The sequence below is a fragment of the Zootoca vivipara genome, chromosome W, assembly GCF_963506605.1.
Source record: "Zootoca vivipara chromosome W, rZooViv1.1, whole genome shotgun sequence".
Classification (NCBI taxonomy): Eukaryota; Metazoa; Chordata; class Lepidosauria; order Squamata; family Lacertidae; genus Zootoca; species Zootoca vivipara.
In genome coordinates this window covers 6703821-6722933 of record NC_083293.1, presented here as the reverse complement: position 1 = coordinate 6722933, position 19113 = coordinate 6703821, and positions in this window count along the sequence as shown.

Below are 19113 nucleotides of genomic sequence, written 5' to 3'. Positions count from 1 at the left end.
GGTGTGGGGGACTCCCTGGTCCTGAATGGGGTAACTGTGCCCCTGAAGGACCAGGTGCACAGCCTGGGAGTCATTTTGGACTCACAGCTGTCCATGGAGGCGCAGGTCAACTCTGTGTCCAGGGCGGCTGTTTATCAGCTCCATCTGGTACGCAGGATGAGACCCTACCTGCCCGCGGACTGTCTAGCCAGAGTGGTGCATGCTCTAGTTATCTCCCGCTTGGACTACTGCAATGCGCTCTACGTGGGGCTACCTTTGAAGGTGACCCGGAAACTACAACTAATCCAGAATGCGGCGGCTAGACTGGTGACTGGGAGCGGCCGCCGAGACCACATAACACCGGTCCTGAAAGATCTACATTGGCTCCCAGTACGTTTCCGAGCACAGTTCAAAGTGTTGGTGCTGACCTTGAAAGCCCTAAACGGCCTCGGTCCGGTATACCTGAAGGAGCGTCTCCACCTCCATCGTTCTGCCCGGACACTGAGGTCCAGCGCCGAGGGCCTTCTGGCGGTTCCCTCGTTGCGAGAAGCCAAGTTACAGGGAACCAGGCAGAGGGCCTTCTCGGTACTGGCACCTGCCCTGTGGAATGCCCTCCCACCAGAGGTCAAAGAGAACAACAATTACCAGACTTTTAGAAGACATCTCAAGGCAGCCCTGTTTAGGCAAGCTTTTAATGTCTGATGGATTTCTGTATTTTAATATTTTGTTGGAAGCCGCCCAGAGTGGCTGGGGGGAACCCGGCCAGATGGGCAGGGTGTAAATAATATATTATTATTATTATTATTATTATTATTATTATTATTATTATTATTATAAAAACTGGCAATGATCTACCCATTGTATTGGCCAACGTTGTTGAGCTTTTTTGGGGAAGCCGAAGTTGTAGCGGTTGCTGCTTGACTGAGGTGCTGCAACTAAAGCATCAATAATGGGTGCCACAGGGTTCTGTCTTGGGCCCAGTCTTGTTCAACATCTTTACCAATGACTTGGATGATGGGCTTGAGGGCATCCTGAGCAAGTTTGCAGATGACACCAAATTGGGAGGGGTGGCTAACACCCCAGAGGACAGGATCACACTTCAAAATGACCTTAACAGATTAGACAACTGGGCCAAAGCAAACAAGATGAATATTAACAAGGAGAAATGTAAAGTACTACACTTGGGCAAAATTAATGAAAGGCACAAATACAGGATGGGTGACACCTGGCTTGAGAGCAGTACATGTGAAAAGGATCTAGGAGTCTTGGTAGACCACAAACTTGACATGAGTCAGCAGTGTGATGCAGCAGCTCAAAAAGCCAATGCAATTCTGGGCTGCATCAATAGGAGTATAGCATCTAGATCAAGGGAAGTAATAGTACCACTGTATTCTACTCTGGTCAGACCTCACCTGGAGTACTGTGTCCAGTTCTGGGCAGCACAGTTCAAGAAGGATACTGATAAGCTGGAACGTGTCCAGAAGAGGGCAACCAAAATGGTCAAAGGCCTGGAAACAATGCCTTATGAGGAACGGCTTAGGGAGCTGGGTATGTTTAGCCTGGAGAAGAGAAGGTTAAGGGGTGATATGATAACCATGTTCAAATATATAAAAGGATGTCATATAGAGGAGGGAGAAAGGTTGTTTTCTGCTGCTCCAGAGAAGCAGACACGGAGCAATGGATTCAAACTTCAAGAAAGAAAATTCCACCTAAACATTAGGAAGAACTTCCTGACAGTAAGAGCTGTTCGGCAGTGGAATTTGCTGCCAAGGAGTGGGTGGAGTCTCCTTCTTTGGAGGTCTTTAAGCAGAGGCTTGACAGGCATATGTCAAGAATGCTTGGATGTTGTTTCCTGCTTGGCAGGGGGTTGGACTGGATGGCCCTTGGGGTCTCTTCCAACTCTATGATTCTATGATTCTATGATAATAAGCGATATAAATCAAGAACGAAAGCCTCGAGAGGTTTCTGATGCTTTCCTTTTCCCTTCCAGGGATGGACTTGCACACTTTTGTGGAGGCGATTTGCTTCCTCGCCCAGAGGAGGTACAAGTCCCTCTCCCTCCACGAGCAGGTGGAGCTCCTCATTGACTTCGCGGAGTCCAACTTGGCTGCCCAGGACAAGAAGCGCGCCTGCTGGGACCAGCGCGTGGCCCTGGTGACTTGCCACCAGAACCGGCTCCAACTCCGCCCTGCCACCAACATGCTGGTCGATTACAGAAGCTCCCGCCCGTGAAAGACTGCCTTTGCTGATGCGGATTTAAAGGGAGGTTTAGACCACATTCTAGTCCATTGGGTGAAGTTAAATCTCATAGCCTATGTCAGGGGTCCCCAGACTTACCCGCCTTTGGGCCGGTGCCCGCCGCGCCGATTGCGCGGCGGGCCGGAGTGCGGGGGAGTGCGCGCGCAGTGGGCCGGAGTGTGGGGAAAGTGCGCGCCGGTGCGCATGCGCACACCCATTTACTGGCGCGGTGGCGCGCTTCCAGGCCGGAAAAATCGCCGGAAATTGTTTGTGCGCATGCGTATGGGCCTCCCCCCGACCCGGAAGTGCACGTCCCCCACCCCGGAAGTGCACCGGAAATGACCTCTTCTGGGTCGGGAGAGGCCCATACGCATGCGCAGAAACGATTTTCGGCGATTTTTTTCAGATCTGGAAATGCGCCGCCAAGCAGCGCGCCGCAAGAGCGGGCGCCGCAAGAGTGGGTGCCGCAAGAGCGGGCGGCGGGGGTCGTCGCGGGCCGGATTGGGAGGCCAATTGGGCCGCATCTGGCCCGCGGGCCGTAGTCTGGGGACCCCTGGCCTATGTCATCCTCTCATTGTTTTTTTATTATGTCTGGGGGCGGTTTGTGGGATTTTGGAGTAGTATTTTCTTTCTTCTTCTTTTTTGCGATAATTTTTATTACGTTTTCCATTTCTGTGTTCATTACATCATATTCATTACATTTATCGTGGCTTTAAATTCTTAAATTTCCAATCAAATAGAAAGAAAAGAAAAGGAGGAAAGGAAAGAAAGGGAGGGGGAAACATAAAGCTCGAAACGAAAATAAAAATATTACGAAGTCCAATTACTATTCAACTTTATATATTGGACTTTCATTCTTCTTCCTTCTGTCATCTTTCCCCTTTTCGCAGATATTTTCACACTTCGTTTTAATTAATAAATTTAATTATTTCTCTCTTTTATTAATAAATTAATAAATTCTCTCTTTCACAACTTATAAACATAACATTGAATATACATACAGTATATAACCTGGCTTTTAGTCAATCATGTATTTACTATACCAAATTAATGAACTTCTTTTGTATCGTATGTGATGTTTTTAATATTCATGCCCTGTTATCTTCTTGTAATAAAGTATTTTATAACAGCTAGTTATGAGGTTGAATTCATTTTGCTAGTATTCATACATTCAACACATCTTACTGTTATATTTTTACATATTTCTTTTCGTAATGTTTCTTCGCCCTACTGTCAAGTTTCTGCTGTTGATTTAGTTTTTACCTTGTGTCCCATTTTTTCCTATCACCATTCATCCAATAATAAAATTTGCTACAATTTCTAAACTTAAGAAAAACAAAAACAAACCAACCAACAACAAAACTAAACTAACCATTTCAATAGAGTTGGAGTCTCCCATCGTTGGTATTTATTGTCCATATAATCTATCAAAATTTCTTCTAATTTTCGAGAAGTTCCCACTTTCCTCTCAGTACCTGCTAAGCTTAATTTTCCACCCTCTTATCATTATATATATCTATGTATATATATATATATATATTTCCTGCTCAATTTCTTATTTATCTCCATCGGATTCCTCTGCCACTCCTTGTATTTTCCCCAACTCTTTATGGCTTCTTCCAAATTCCTTCATCTCCTGCTCTGTTATAATCTTAAATTTTTTCATCCTTGTAATAGAATAATACACCTTCGAAATCTTATTTTGTTTTCAGTCACATTTTTTTGTCAATTCTTTGTAAACATTTCTTTTGCAGTGGTACCTCGGTTTATGAACACAATTGGTTCCGGAAGTCTGTTCATAAACTGAAGCGAACTTTCCCATTGAAAGTAATGGAAAGTGGATTAAACCGTTCCAGACGGGTCCGCGGAGTACTCAACCTGAAGCGTTCATAAACTGAAGCGAACTTTCCCATTGAAAGTAATGGAAAGTGGATTAATCCGTTCCAGACGGGTCCGCGGAGTACTCAACCTGAAGCGTACTTAACCTGAATCATGGGTGCAATTGGTTCCGGAAGCCTGTTCCTAAACTGAAGCTTTCATAAACTGAAGCGAACTTTCCCATTGAAAGTAATGGAAAGTGAATTAATCCGTTCCAGATGGGTCCGCGGCGTTCGTAAACCGAAAATTCATAAACCGAGGTGTTCATAAACCGAGGTTCCACTGAATTTAAAAGCCGGTTTGCAATATCTCTGTACACCACGATTGGTTTCCCGTCTATATACCACTTCTCCTCTCTACTTTTCTTCATAATTGTTTTTCTGGCTTCTATTGAACTCAATGTTACTAAACAGACCCCTGGAGATTTTTTCGATCTTGTTATGGGTGAGTTGACCTTTATTCTGAATGCATTGGTTATCATATAATCAACTTCCTCTTCAGCAGTTTCTCTAATTAATTTACCCCTTAGGTTTCCCCCCTCCATTTCTGGGACACCACAAAATTTTAAGTTCTGTGACCTTTCATTCATTTGAAGAAGCGCCAGGTGGTCCAACATATTCTCCTGTGTTTTTATTATTTCTGTTATTCGTCCTTTCATTTTTTCCCCCTTCTAACCTATTTCCTCTGACCTCTATGTGTATCCTTTTTGTCTGCTCTTCAGCTGTCTGGATTTTATTTTCCAGTGTCTTTATTTGTCCTGATAGTTCATAGAATCATAGAATCATAGAGTTGGAAGAGACCACAAGGGCCATCCAGTCCAACCCCCTGCCGAGCAGGAAACACCATCAAAGCATTCTTGACATATGGCTGTCAAGCCTCTGCTTAAAGACCTCCAAAGAAGGAGATTCCACCACACTCCTTGGCAGCAAATCCCACTGCCGAACAGCTCTTACTGTCAGGAAGTTCTTCCTAATCATAGAATCCTAGAGTTGGAAGAGACCACAAGGGCCATCCAGTCCAACCCCCTGCCAAGCAGGAAACACCATCAAAGCATTCTTGACATATGCCTGTCAAGCCTCTGCTTAAAGACCTCCAAAGAAGGAGACTCCACCACACTCCTTGGCAGCAAATTCCACTGCCCAACAGCTCTTACTGTCAGGAAGTTCTTCCTAATGTTGAGGTGGAATCTTCTTTCTTGAAGTTTGAATTAACTAATTAACTAATCAGCTAATTTTTTGCCTATATTCATCTCACTCTCCCTCAATTCTGCCCTTATTTGCTTAATCTCTTCCAGGATTTTAATTAGAACCCCATCCCCTTCTATTTCTGATCTTCTCTCGTCAGGGGTTTCTGTTTTTACTCCTTTGCGAGGCATTTTAAGGTCTCCTTATTTAGGCAAAAATAAAAAAAAATTTCCTTCAGTAGCACCTTAAAGACCAACTAAGTTTTTATTTTGGTATGAGCTTTCGTGTGCATGCACGCTTCATCAGAAGGTTCCGGGATTATTTAGGGTTCTTGTATATTTTTTTTCTATTGTGTTATACCTTCTTCCCCCACTAGAGGTCCTATCCCCCCGGGAGTCTTCCTTTATTCACCTATTGTTTAGTCGTTTAGTCGTGTCCGACTCTTCGTGACCCCATGGACCATAGCACGCCAGGCACTCCTGTCTTCCACTGCCTCCCGCAGTTTGGTCAGACTCATGTTCGTAGCTTCGAGAACACTGTCCAACCATCTTGTCCTCTGTCGTCCCCTTCTCCTTGTGCCCTCAATCTTTCCCAACATCAGGGTCTTTTCCAGGGAGTCTTCTCTTCTCATGAGGTGGCCAAAGTATTGGAGCCTCAGCTTCACGATCTGTCCTTCCAGTGAGCACCCAGGGTTGATTTCCTTCAGAATGGATAGGTCTGATCTTCTTGCAGTCCATGGGACTCTCAAGAGTCCCCTCCAGCACCATAATTCAAAAGCATCAATTCTTCGGCGATCAGCCTTCTTGATGGTCCAGCTCTCACTTCCATACATCACTACTGGGAAAACCATAGCTTGAACTAGACGGACCTTTGTCGGCAAGGTGATGTCTCTGCTTTTGAAGATGCTGTCTAGGTTTGTCATTGCTTTTCTCCCAAGAAGCAGGCGTCTTTTAATTTCGTGACTGCTGTCACCATCTGCAGTGATCAAGGAGCCCAAGAAGGTGAAATCTCTCACTGCCTCCATTTCTTCCCCTTCTATTTGCCAGGAGGTGATGGGACCAGTGGCCATGATCTTGGTTTTTTTGATGTTCAGCTTCAGACCATCTTTTGCGCTCTCCTCTTTCACCCTCATTAAAAGGTTCTTTAATTCCTCCTCGCTTTCTGCCATCAAGGTTGTGTCATCTGCATATCTGAGGTTGTTGATATTTCTTCCGGCAATCTTAATTCCGGCTTGGGATTCATCTAGTCCAGCCTTTCGCATGATGAATTCTGCATATAAGTTAAATAAGCAGGGAGACAATATACAACCTTGTCGTACTCCTTTCCCAATTTTGAACCAATCAGTTGTTCCATATCCAGTTCTAACTGTAGCTTCTTGTCCCACATAGAGATTTCTCAGGAGACAGATGAGGTGATCAGGCACTCCCATTTCTTTAAGAACTTGCCATAGTTTGCTGTGGTCGACACAGTCAAAGGCTTTTGCATAGTCAATGAAGCAGAAGTAGACGTTTTTCTGGAACTCTCTAGCTTTCTCCATAATCCAGCGCATGTTTGCTATTTGGTCTCTGGTTCCTCTGCCCTTTCGAAATCCAGCTTGCACTTCTGGGAGTTCTCGGTCCACATACTGCCTAAGCCTGCCTTGTAGAATTTTAAGCATAACCTTGCTAGCGTGTGAAATGAGCGCAATTGTGCGGTAGTTGGAGCATTCTTTGGCACTGCCCTTCTTTGGAATTGGGATGTAGACTGATCTTCTCCAATCCTCTGGCCATTGCTGAGTTTTCCAAACTTGCTGGCATATTGGGTGTAGCACCTTAACACCTAAATCAATATCAATAAGTTAACCACAAGGAACCGCTTATCAGTCCAGCCCCCTTAAGCCATGTTATACTTTCCCACCATTTATCCTTTTGTTGTTGTTGTTGTTGTTGTTTAGTCGTGACCGACTCTTTGTGACCCCATGGACCAGAGCACGCCAGGCACTCCTGTCTTGCACTGCCTCCCGCAGTTTGGTCAAACTCATGTTCGTAGCTTCGAGAACACGGTCCAACCATCTCGTCCTCTGTCGTCCCCTTCTCCTAGTGCCCTCCATCTTTCCCAACATCAGGGTCTTTTCCAGGGAGTCCCCTTCTCCTAGTGCCCTCCATCTTTCCCAACATCAGGGTCTGTTCCAGGGAGTCCCCTTCTCCTAGTGCCCTCCATCTTTCCCAACATCAGGGTCTGTTCCAGGGAGTCCCCTTCTCCTAGTGCCCTCCATCTTTCCCAACATCAGGGTCTTTTCCAGGGAGTCCCCTTCTCCTAGTGCCCTCCATCTTTCCCAACATCAGGGTCTGTTCCAGGGAGTCCCCTTCTCCTAGTGCCCTCCATCTTTCCCAACATCAGGGTCTGTTCCAGGGAGTCCCCTTCTCCTTGTGCCCTCCATCTTTCCCAACATCAGGGTCTTTTCCAGGGAGTCCCCTTCTCCTTGTGCCCTCCATCTTTCCCGACATCAGGGTCTTTTCCAGGGAGTCCCCTTCTCCTTGTGCCCTCAATCTTTCCCAACATCAGGGTCTTTTCCAGGGAGTCTTCTCTTCTCATGAGGTGGCCAAAGTATTGGAGCCTCAGCTTCACGATCTGTCCTTCCAGTGAGCACCCAGGGTTGATTTCCTTCAGAATGGATAGGTCTGATCTTCTTGCAGTCCATGGGACTCTCAAGAGTCCCCTCCAGCACCATAATTCAAAAGCATCAATTCTTCGGCGATCAGCCTTCTTGATGGTCCAGCTCTCACTTCCATACATCACTACTGGGAAAACCATAGCTTGAACTAGACGGACCTTTGTCGGCAAGGTGATGTCTCTGCTTTTGAAGATGCTGTCTAGGTTTGTCATTGCTTTTCTCCCAAGAAGCAGGCGTCTTTTAATTTCGTGACTGCTGTCACCATCTGCAGTGATCAAGGAGCCCAAGAAGGTGAAATCTCTCACTGCCTCCATTTCTTCCCCTTCTATTTGCCAGGAGGTGATGGGACCAGTGGCCATGATCTTGGTTTTTTTGATGTTCAGCTTCAGACCATCTTTTGCGCTCTCCTCTTTCACCCTCATTAAAAGGTTCTTTAATTCCTCCTCGCTTTCTGCCGTCAAGGTTGTGTCATCTGCATATCTGAGGTTGTTGATATTTCTTCCGGCAATCTTAATTCCGGCTTGGGATTCATCCAGTCCAGCCTTTCGCATGATGAACTGGTGTGTTAGCCAGGGCATTTGGGTGTTCCCTAGTTTCCCTTGCATTTCTTGATATGGGTTTGTTATTTTTGTAGAAGTCCGTTAGGTGGTAGAAGCCTTTGGTTTGCCAGGTTTTTAGCGGGAGGTTTTGTGCTGCATGATGGAATTGCCAAGTCACTTTCTGACTCTCTCACAAGTTTGCTCTTTAACCGGCTGCGGGTGCAAGGCAAGCGCACCTAAATAAACCCTTTATTTCCCTTCTCTCTCTCTCTCTCCCTCTCTGCAGGCAGGGCTGATCACACGATGAACTGGAACTGGAGGAGGGAGAGTCCAGCCTCAGCCTCACCAGAAATTCTTCCGTTTGCCTGGAATTGGGGGGTGGCTGGCTGCCCTCAAATGTCACACATTGGGAGGGGTGGGTTTTGTAAATGTGCACTAAAATTAAAAATTAAAATCATATTTGGTTTACTCCTATTTTGTTTACAGTAAAGTGGCAGAGATGGGGGGGGGGCCCTGCCTGTTCAAAGTTTTGACTTGAAACTTAATATTTATACGGAAGAAGGGCAGATGGGGGGGGGGGGCGAATAGGGCCTCACTTCCAATTCCACTACCACTTTTCCCTAATGAAAGCTTTCGTTTTTGGAACGCTGCATTCTGCACTCGACGCAAACTCTGCATTTGCCATGGTGCCTTCAAGGGAATGTGGGGTGTTCACAGACCGCAAGTAAGTTAATGGACTCCTCCCCTTCCTTGGATTAGGATTGATGTTCTCCCTTTTCTACCACACACTTAAGGGGTTCCAGGACTCACACAGGGGCTCTTGTCTGCTTGTTTTCGGGGAGAGGGACAACCACCCCACCACCTGCACAAACCTGAGACTTAGAACCACAGAATGGTAGAGTTGGAATAATACTTATTATTCCAGTTCTGGGCACCACAGTTCAAGAAGGATACTGACAAGCTGGAACGTGTCCAGAAGAGGGCAAGCAAAATGCTTCAAGGCCTGGAAGCGATGCCTTATGAGGAACGGCTTAGGGAGCTGGGTATGTTTAGCCTGGAGAAGAGAAGGTTAAGGGGTGATATGATAAGGTAAAGGTAAAGGGACCCCTGACCATTAGGTCCAGTCGTGACCGACTCTGTGGTTGCGCGCTCATCTCACATTATTGGCCGAGGGAGCCGGCGTATAGCTTCCAGGTCATGTGGCCAGCATGACAAAGCCGCTTCTGGCAAACCAGAGCAGCACACGGAAACGCCGTTTACCTTCCCGCTGTAGCGGTTCCTATTTATCTGCTTGCATTTTGAGGTGCTTTCGAACTGCTAGGTTGGCAGGAGCTGGGACCAAACAACGGGAGCTCACCCCGTCACAGGGATTCGAACCGCTGACCTTCTGATCAGCAAGCCCTAGGCTCTGTGGTTTAACCACAGCGCCACCTGGGTCCCATGTACGGAACAGCTTAGGGAGCTGGGTATGTTTAGCCTGGAGAAGAGAAGGTTAAGGGGTGATATGAGAGCCATGTTCAAATATAGGAAAGGATGTCATATGGAGGAGGGAGAAAGGTTGTTTTCTGCTGCTCCAGAGAAGCGGACACGGAGCAATGGATTCAAACTTCAAGAAAGAAGATTCCACCTCAACATTAGGAAGAACTTCCTGACAGTAAGAGCTGTTCGGCAGTGGAATTTGCTGCCAAGGAATGTGGTGGAGTCTCCTTCTTTGGAGGTCTTTAAGCAGAGGCTTGACAGGCATATGTCAAGAATGCTTTGATGGTGTTTCCTGCTCGGCAGGGGGTTGGACTGGATGGCCCTTGTGGTCTCTTCCAACTCTATGATTCTATGATTCTCTATGATTCTATGATTCCACCTCAACATTAGGAAGAGCTTCCTGACAGTAAGAGCTGTTCGGCAGTGGGATTTGCTGCCAAGGAGTGTGGTGGAGTCTCCTTCTTTGGAGGTCTTTAAGCAGAGGCTTGACAGGCATATGTCAAGAATGCTTGGATGGTGTTTCCTGCTCGGCAGGGGGTTGGACTGGATGGCCCTTGTGGTCTCTTCCAACTCTAGGATTCTATGATTCTATGAAACTACAAGAAAGAAGATTCCACCTCAACATCAGGGATAACTTCCTGACAGTAAGAGCTGTTCGGCAGTGGGATTTGCTGCCAACTCTATGATTCTATGATTCTATGAACTTCCTGACAGTAAGAGCTGTTCGGCAGTGGAATTTGCTACCGAGGAGTGCGGTGGAGTCTCCTTCTTTGGAGGTCTTTAAGCAGAGGCTTGACAGGCATATGTCAAGAATGCTTTGATTTTGTTTCCTGCTTGGCAGGGGGTTGGACTGGATGGCCCTTTTGGTCTCTTCCAACTCTAGGATTCTATGATTCTAAATGAGGAGGGGGAGAACCGTGGTCACCTTCAGCTCCTTGGTGGGAAAAGCAGGATAGAAATGCAATAAGTAAGTTAGCAAGTTCTCACAATTTCCAGCCAGCATGGCCAATGCTTGTAGTTGAGCAACATAGGGAAGGCTGTAAAAATGTGGGAGGGTGCAGTTACAAGATATGGGTCTCAGCAGCCACAAGCAGGCGCTGTGATTCTCCAGCAGCTTGACTTCACCCGTGGAAGGAATGGCCAAGCGATGGAGCGCCTCTTGCTCCAGGAACTGCTGTCTTCAGATGTGATCCTTTCAAATCTTCACTGTAAACCGTAGACAGCTCCTCCGCCCCCACTAGGAACGCTGAATAGCCACTGAGAAAGAATTTCAAACACAGGGGACCTACCTTATACTGCGCCAGAGGGCATCTAGGCCAGGGCTATGAACTCTTAATGGGCAGAGAAAGTTCATTCCAATCACCTACTGGCTTGCACACAAATCAGCTGCTTTGCCCGAAAGCAGTGGGCTCAGCTGGGCTCTGCTGGGTCTCTGGCAAAATCCAGTGGAGAGAGAGAAGTGGAAGGCGTTTGGAGCTGGCGTAGGGCAGAGGACTCACGGGCACTGGGGCTGCTGATGGGAGAATACGCCGGGGGGTTCTTTTCTGTGAATCCTGCATTGCGAGGGGTTGGACTAGATCAGTGTTGGGCAACCTTTTGAGCTTGGTATGTCAAAATTCGCCCCAAAACCCAAGCATAACTCGGGTGGTGTGTCACGTCGAGAGAAAAACCATAATTTTGCGATATTTATAGTTTAAATAACAAAAGTGTATCATTGTAATATATAACTGGATTTAATAAACCCAAAACTAATGATTTAACCAAACCAAACCAAATACCCCTTATTTATCACAAAGTGCCCAGAGTTGTTGAGCTTTTTGGGGGAAGCTGCTGACCAATGTTTCAGAGGTTTTTTGGGTGTGTGTGCAAAAGTTGCTTTGCTATTTTTTTTTGGGGGGGGGAACGCCCCAAAGCTGCTGCCCTTTTTTTGGGGGGGGGGGAAGAGAACAGAAATAAATGACGAATAATACCTTCGCTGGAACTAGAGTGGCTGGGGGAACCCGGCCAGATGGGCGGGGTATAAATAATAAATTATTGTTGTTGTTGTTATTATTATTATTATTATTATTATTATTATTATTATTATTATTATTATTATTACTAACACGCAGCACAGACATAGTCTGCCAAAGCGCCAAAAAACCCAGCAGAGAACGGGTTAAAAAATGAATGCTGTTACACCCAATCATCATCTGCCAAAGCGCCAGAAAAAACAGCATAGAACGGGTTAAAAAACCAATCTCTGGCTACCAGCAACAACAACAAACGGATCGGGTTTTAACAGTGGAGACAAGTTGTAGCGGGAGGAGGAGCGAGTGGGAGAACAAATGGGGAGGGGGGACAACAACAGCAGCGCAAATGGGCCGATGGGGCGCGTGCCAGCCGTGAGGGCTCTGCGTGTCACGTCTGACATGCGTGTCATAGGTCCGCCAACACTGGACTGGATGAACCTTGGGGATCCATCCCAACTCTACGATTCTACAATTCTGGCTATGCTGTCCTACGCGGGAATCCAGGGCATCTTCTGTTGAGACATTTCAGGAGTGCCTCAAATTGGGAGGGGTGGCTAACACCCCAGAGGACAGGATCACACTTCAGAATGACCTTAACAGATTAGACAACTGGGCCAAAGCAAACAAGATGAATTTTAACAAGGAGAAATGTAAAGTACTACACTTGGGCAAAAAAATGAAAGGCATAAATACAGGATGGGAGACATCTGGCTTGAGAGCAGTGCATGTGAAAAGGATCTAGGAGTCTTGGTAGACCACAAACTTGACATGAGTCAACAGTGTGATGCAGCAGCTAAAAAAGCCAATGCAATTCTGGGCTGCATCAATAGGAGTATAGCATCTAGATCAAGGGAAGTAATAGTACCACTGTATTCTGCTCTGGTCAGACCTCACCTGGAGTACTGTGTCCAGTTCTGGGCACCACAGTTCAAGAAGGAGACTGACAAGCTGGAACGTGTCCAGAGGAGGGCAACCAAAATGGTCAAAGGCCTGGAAACGATGCCTTATGAGGAACGGCTTAGGGAGCTGGGTATGTTTAGCCTGGAGAAGAGAAGGTGAAGGGGTGATATGATAACCATGTTCAAATATATAAAAGGATGTCATATGGAGGAGGGAGAAAGGTTGTTTTCTGCTGCTCCAGAGAAGCGGACAAGGAGCAACGGATTCAAACTACAGGAAAGAAAATTCCACCTAAACATTAGGAAGAACTTCCTGACAGTAAGAGCTGTTCGGCAGTGGAATTTGCTGCCAAGGAGTGTGGTGGAGTCTCCTTCTTTGGAGGTCTTTAAGTGGAGGCTTGACAGCCATCTGTCAGGAATGCTTTGATGGTGTTTCCTGCTTGGCAGGGGGTTGGACTGGATGGCCCTTGTGGTCTCTTCCAACTCTATGATTCTATGATTCTATGATTGGAATAAACTCTCTTTGGCGGGGGCTCAGCTACAGCTTCATTAGAACAAAGCCCAACGCAGCACGTCTGAAAATCTGAAGTGGCACAGGAAGGGCTCTGAGCTTTTGACAGCGCTCTCTGGAAGCTGAGGCCTCCCTGCCTCCTCCTTCAGCACATGGAGAGGAGTTGTCAGCAGGGAAGAACGAGACTCCGGGTTGCAAATCATTTTGACAGATCCAGGCAGGGAGTGGCGGGGGGGGGGGGGGGAGAGAGAAGGGGTATATTTGGAAGGATTCGTCAACATTAATCCCGCTTTGCTAATTTCACTCGCTTGAGATGTGCAATCCACTTTGTATGCAGGAGAGGAAGTCTTTGTTGTCTGGGTCCGGGACACAGCGCTGCCACCACAGCCTGCTGTTCAAGGATGCGGCAGGATCCAGCTTGTCCTGATGTGGGGCTTGTGGGTTGTGTTACCACTGCCTGCTCCTGGTTATAGCGCCACATGGCCAGAGTGTGGCGTGTGACTCCCCTTACACATTCTAAAGGATGGGAGGAACAAGGAGATATGGGGGGGGGGGACATTCTAGAACAGTGTGGGGCAACCTTTTGAGCTTGGTGTGTCAAAATTCGCCAAAAAACCGAGCATAACTCAGGTGGGGTGTCACTTTGAGGGGGGAAAAACGTAATTTCGCGATATTTATAGTTTAAATAACAAAAATGTATAATTGTAATATATAACTGTATTTAATAAACCAGAAACTAATTATTTGACCAGACCAAACCCAAAACCCCTTATTTATCACAAAGTGCCCAGAGTTGTTGAGCATTTTTTGGGGGGGAGCTGCTGACCAAAGTTTTTTGGGGGTGCAAAAGTTATTTTGTTTTTTTTTCGGGGTGGTGGTGGCCCAAAGCTGCTGTGCTTTTTTTGGGGGGGGGGAGAGAACATAAATAAATGACGAATAATACCTTCGCTGGAACTAACACGCAGCACCGACATAGTTTGCCAAAGTGCCAAAAAAACCCAACAGCACAGAACGGGTTAAAAAGCGAACACTGTTACACCCAATCATCGTCTGCCAAAGCACCAGGGAAAAAAGCACAGAAAGGGTTAAAAAACCAATCTCTGGCTACCAGCAGCAACAACAACAAAAAGGGATCCGGGTTTTAACAGCGGAGACAAGCTGTAGCGTGAGGAGGAGCGGGAGAACAAATGGGGGGGGGAACCAACAACAGGGCGAATGGGCCGATGAGGGCTCTGCGTGCCAGAATGAGGGCTCTGCGTGTCACGTCCGACACGCGTGTCATAGGTTCGCCATCGCTGTTCTAGAAACTATTTCCAGTAGCAAATGAAAGGGGCCATTCTAAATGAAAGGGGTTGGACTGGATGGCCCTTGTGGTCTCTTCCAACTCTATGATTCTATGATGACAAGTGACATAATTAGCTCCTTGTAGGGTTGCAGGAGTATCAAAACAAGCCAAGCCACTGGCAGCTAGGAAGACGTTGCCTTCCTGGGTCCAGGGAGCCAGGCGGAACCTCTCTCTCTTCTCCATTGCTTGGCTCTAGGCACATGAGTCCTGGTCCAAAGGCAAGGATTTCCACCAAGGGCAACTATTCCCTTTGCCCTCTGGTCCTGGGCAGCACCACTTCCATTGTGTCAGGAGCTGAACGCTATAACCTGTAGAATAACAGAGTTGCAGAGCAGGAAGCAACCCCCCGAAGGGTCATCTAGCCCAACCCCCCCTCCTGTGCAAGAGTCGCAGCTGTATGAAGGACTGCAACTTTGATTGCAGCTGTTTTAAAGCAGACGTTCAATAGCTGCCTGTCAGGGATGCTTTAGCTGTAATGCTTGCACTGCAGGGGGTTGGACTAGATGACCCTCAAATGGAGAAGAGCAGAATACAGTGGTACTATTACTTCCCTAGATGCTATACTCCTATTGATACAGCCCAGAATTGCATTGGCTTTTTGAGCTGCTGCATCACACTGCTGGCTCATATCAAGTTTGTGGTCTACCAATAAAGACTCCTAGATCCTTTTCACATGTACTGCTCTCAAGCTAGGTGTCTCCCATCCTGTATTTGTGCCTTTCATTTTTTCTGCCCAAGTGTAGTACCTTACATTTCTCCTTGTTCAAATTCATCTTGTTTGCTTTGGCCCAGTTGTCTAATCTGTTAAGGTCATTCTGAAGTGTGATCCTGTCCTCTGGGGTATTAGCCACCCCTCCCAATTTGGTGTCATCTGCAAACTTGCTCAGGATGCCCTCAAGCCCATCATCCAAGTCATTGATAAAGATGTTGAACAAGACTGGGCCCAAGACAGAACCCTGTGGCACCCCACTAGTCACCACTCTCCAGGATGAGGAGGAGTGAGAACCTGGAGGCTAAGAGCAGGGGGTCCCCAGACTGCGGCCGGCCCAATTGGCCTCCCAATCCGGCCCGCGACGACGCCCGGTGTTGGGGCGCGCTGCATGGCGGCGCGCTTCCAGATATGAAAAAATCGCCGAAAATCGTTTCTGCACATGCGTATGGGCCTCTCCCGACCCAGAAGAGGTCATTTCCGGTGCACTTCCGGGTCGGGGGAGGCCCATACGCATGCACACAAACAATTGCCGGCGATTTTTCCGGCCTGGAAGCGCGCCAGCGCGCCAGTAAATGGGTTTGCGCATGCGCACTGGCGTGCACTCCCCCACCCTCCGGCCCACTGTGCACGCACTCCCCCGCCCTCCGGCCCACTGCGCGATCGGCGCAGCGGGCACCGGCCCAAAGGCGGGTAAGTCTGGGGACCCCTGGCTAAGAGAGAGGGTATGCCAGAAGAAAAATGAATCGGTATTGATTTATATATACAGTATTAGTAACTTTGTGTTAATGTAACAACTGTGTATTTTAGTAATACTTTTAAGTTGCCTGTTGCTGTTTCAGTTTTTTTGTACACTGCTTAGATATTAAGAGCTAAAGAATAAAATAATCAAGAGTCCCCTCCCATGGTTTCCAGCAACTGGTATTTGGAAAAATTGCCACCTCCAACTGCAACATCGCAGATAGCGGTCTTTGACAGCCCTTTCTTCCTCCATGAATTAGTCCAATCCTCTTCTGAAGCCATGGCTTGAATCTTCCAACACTACACACTGTGCTTCATTAGATGACCATTAAGTTCTAGTGCAGTGTTGGGCAACCTTTTGAGCTTGGTGTGTCAAAATTCGCCAAAAAACCGAGCATAACTCAGGTGGGGTGTCACTTCGAGAAAAAAAACCATAATTTTGCGATATTTATAGTTTAAATAACAAAAATGTATCATTGTGATATATAACTGTATTTAATAAACCAAAAACTAATTATTTGACCAGACCAAACCCCAAACCCCTTATTTATCACAAAGCGCCCAGAGTTGTTGAGCATTTTGGGGGGAGCTACTGACCAAAGTTTTTTGGGGGTGCAAAAGTTCTTTTGTTTTTTTTCCGGGGTGGTGGTGGCCCAAAGCTGCTGTGCTTTTTGGGGAGGGGGAGGGGGAGAGAACATAAATAAATGACGAATAATACCTTCGCTGGAACTAACACGCAGCACCGACATAGTCTGCCAAAGTGCCAAAAAAACCCAACAGCACAGAACGGGTTAAAAAACGAACGCTGTTACACCCAATCATCGTCTGCCAAAGCGCCAGGAAAAAAAGCACAGAAAGGGTTAAAAAACCAATCTCTGGCTACCAGCAGCAACAACAACAAAATGGGATCCGGGTTTTAACAGCGGAGACAAGCTGTAGCTTGAGGAGGAGCGGGAGAACAAATGGGGGGGGGAACCAACAACAGGGCGAATGGGCCGATGAGGGCTCTGCGTGCCAGAATGAGGGCTCTGCGTGTCACGTCTGACACGCGTGTCATAGGTTCGATTCCCTCTCCGCTTTTTCCACGGCATGCATAATTTTAGAAACTTCTGCCCTGTTCCCTCTTACCTGCCTTTTCTCTGAACAGAAAAGTCTCAAGCGCTGCCCCTTTTCCTCACAGGGGGAGTTGCTCCATTTTGTTTTATTTCTGTTGCCCTTTTCTGAACTTTCCCCCAACTCTCCAATATCCTTTTTCAAGGTGAGGCAACCAGAACTGGGCACAGCACTACTCCCAAAAGGGGTAGCCCCATAGATTTGTGTGCTTTTGGCCCCCCAAGATTGGCGCATGGGAGTTCTTAAACCAGCCACTTCCCAATAGTCCCTGACCAACTCCCTTGCGTGACACAGAAGTCACGAAAAATCACGGGCCAAAGGGAGCTGTTCGGCAGTGGAATTTGCTGCCAAGGAGTGTGGTGGAGTCTCCTTCTTTGGAGGTCTTTAAGCAGAGGCTTGACAGGCATATGTCAAGAATGCTTTGATGGTGTTTCCTGCTCGGCAGGGGGTTGGACTGGATGGCCCTTGTGGTCTCTTCCAACTCTAGGATCCTATGATTCTAACTCCAGCCTGACATACAGGGATGCCGGTTAACATGGGAATTAAAGGAAAAGGTAAAGGGACCCCTGACCATTAGGTCCAGTCATGACCGACTCCTGACAGTGAGAGCTGTTCCGCAGTGGAATTTGTTGCCAAGGAGTGTGGTGGAGTCTCCTTCTTTGGGAGGTCTTTAAGCAGAGGCTTGACAGCCATATGTCAAGAATGCTTTGATGGCGTTTCCTGCTCGGCAGGGGGTTGGACTGGATGGCCCTTGGGGGTCTCTTCCAACTCTACGATTCTATGAGGGCACTCGTCCCTGCAGCTGACTTTGGAGTGAAAAAGCATCCCACAGAGAGAATCTTGGATAAAATAGCTAAATAAATCTTTAATATTTTCTAATTGCAAATGTACATAAATTGCACACTCAAATCAATTCATTATCTCCCCGCCCCCCCCAAACACCAACTACGTTCTCTGTACATTATTACACGGTGGTGGTTGTTTTTCAAAGAGCATGAAAGAGATTTGGCCAGCCTGGCTCCTTACGTTTCATATTATCAGCATCAATACTTCTTTTTTTAAAAACATACTTACAAAAAAATTATTATTTGCTTTGTTTCCTTTGTAAGAGGGTATAAAACATCATTTTTAACTGCTTTTGGATAGGAACTAGGATTGACCTAAGCAGATATACAGAGATAAATTGAGCGAGGGGGTATATTTTCAGACACAGCGATGCAGAAATGAAAGGGTAATAATAATAATAATAATAATAATAATAATAATAATAATAATAATAATAATAATTTATTATTTATACCCCGCCCATCTGGCCGGGTTCCCCCAGAACAAACCTAAACAGGTGGACACAGAGACTTGTGAATATTGGGTGTCGAAACACAGAATGTTTACAGCTCACACAGACCTGGAAGGGTTTGTTCTGGAGTTGCTGTGTAAGAGTGCTCAGAGTCCCATCTTATTTGCATTGGGTTCGGAACATGTACGTGCAATAATTTAAAGGCTTGCCCTTTTGGTTCCTGTCCTGTTTTAGCAAATTAAGAACACCTTTCCATTTTGACTCAAACTAAAAGGCTTTCCGTTTTGGGGTGCCTGCCCAGGGACTATTCAACTGGAAGCATGTGCGGGCAGAGTCCTTCCAGGCAGCTCATATGTAACAAGAGACCTCGCCACTTTTCTGAACTCAGCCTTTGCCAAGCTGGTGCCCTCCAGATGTTTTGGACTACAGCTCTCACCAACCCCCAGCAAGCACAGCCGAGTTGTAGCCCCAAACACCTGCGGGGGAACCAGGTTGGCAAAGTCTGGACTAAAAGAAAGATTGTTTTCTGCTGCTCC